The sequence below is a fragment of the Triticum aestivum genome, chromosome 2A (genome assembly GCF_018294505.1).
Source record: "Triticum aestivum cultivar Chinese Spring chromosome 2A, IWGSC CS RefSeq v2.1, whole genome shotgun sequence".
Taxonomy (NCBI): domain Eukaryota; kingdom Viridiplantae; phylum Streptophyta; class Magnoliopsida; order Poales; family Poaceae; genus Triticum; species Triticum aestivum.
Window position 1 is genome coordinate 756,391,532 of NC_057797.1, and position 1,993 is coordinate 756,393,524.

Sequence of the window (1,993 nt, forward strand, 5' to 3'; positions counted from 1 at the left end):
CCGTGATCTCATCCGGGACTCCGAACAAACTTCGGTCATCAAATCACATAACTCATAATACAAATCGTCATCGAACGTTAAGCGTGCGGACCCTACGGGTTCGAGAACTATGTAAACATGACCGAGACACATCTCCGGTCAATAACCAATAGCGGAACCTGGATGCTCATGTTGGCTCCTACATATTCTACGAAGATCTTTATCGGTCAAACCGCATAACAACATATGTTGTTCCCTTTGTCATGGTATGTTACTTGCCCGAGTTTTGATCGTCGGTATCATCATACCTAGTTCAATCTCGTTACCAGCAAGTCTCTTTACTCGTTCCGTAATGCATCATCCCGTGACTAACTCATTACTCACATTGCTTGCAATGCTTATAGTGATGTGCATTACCGAGAGGGGCTAGAGATACCTCTCCGATACACAGAGTGACAAATCCTAATCTCAATCTATGCCAACCCAACAAACACCTTCGAAGACATCTGTAGAGCATCTTTATAATCACCCAGTTACGTTGTGACATTTGATAGCACACAAGGTGTTCCTCCGGTATTTCAGAGTTGCATAATCTCATAGTCAGAGGAACATGTATAAGTCATGATGAAAGCAATAGCAATAAAACTAAATGATCATTATGCTAAGCTAACAGATGATTCTTGTCCATCACATCATTCTCTAATCATGTGATCCCGTTCATCAAATGACAACACATGTCTATGGTCAGGAAACATAACCATCTTTGATTAACGAGCTAGTCAAGTAGAGGCATACTAGAGATACTCTGTTTTGTCTATGTATTCACACATGTACTAAGTTTCCGGTTAATACAATTCTACCATGAATAATAAACATTTATCATGATATAAGGAAATATAAATAACAACTTTATTATTGTCTCTAGGACATATTTTCTTCAGTCTCCCACTTGCACTATATTCAATAATCTAGTTCACATTGCCATGTGATTTAACACCAATAGTTCACATCACCATGTGATTAGTTTACATCACCATGTGACTAATAAAACCCAAAGGATTTTACTAGAGGCAATAATCTAGTTCACATCGCTATGTGATTAACACCCAAAGAAGGCGGTGAGCCTCTACGACAACTAGGCGAATATCAACTTCCCCATCGGTAGCCGCGAGGTCCTGACGTTCGTCAAAATCGACCCCCGATTGGTCTCCCGTCACGAGGTGCGGGAGAACCGGGAGGCCTTCGAGTGGCTTGAGGCGGCGCACCGATGAAGAGTACATGGTCGAGCTGTGCTGGATGTATCCAGAGCTCATCGCCGAGGAGCGTCGACGGCTCAAGATGTAGAAGAAGGTGGCTTCCGACGAGGTCGCACCGTCCGACGAGTAGTTTCTTCTTTTTCTTCTTCTTCTTCTTCTTCTTCTTCAAATCGAGTAGCCTAATTTAAATTTCTTTTCTTGTAGTGTAGTTCAAATTTGACCTTGTGCAATGCGTGTCCGAATGGACTAATTTCAGTTTTTTTGAATGAAATTGTATGAAAAACAAATTTGAGAAGTTAAATTTAAGATTTTGGCTAGGATCTTTTTAGTGGCTCAAATGTAAGGAGTTATGGTATGCAAAGGCTCCTTTTCAAGGTCTAAAATTTCGAGGGTTCCCCTAAACATGCTTTACGGCCGCTCGCTTGCCACTGTCATAGGTCAAACTGGATTTCTTCCAGAAAAAAATCATCATGAGCCTCCTCGTTCGTTCCAACAACAATTGCTTCCGGCCATTTCAGCCCTCCCACGCACCGGTCTCAGGTTTATCGAGGTCGTTCATTTCCCGGCCGGTCGGTTTGCCCGGCCAGGCGACGGCGACGGCGACCAACCACACCCCGTTCCGTTCCGTTCCAAACGCGCCGAAAACGTAACGGAATCCGCTGGCCCCGCTCCCCTCCGTTCCGTTCCGTCACCCCCGGCGTCGTGCTCCCCCGTTTCGCCGCGGGTGGGGCCCGCCGACTCCGTCCAAAAAGAGAGAG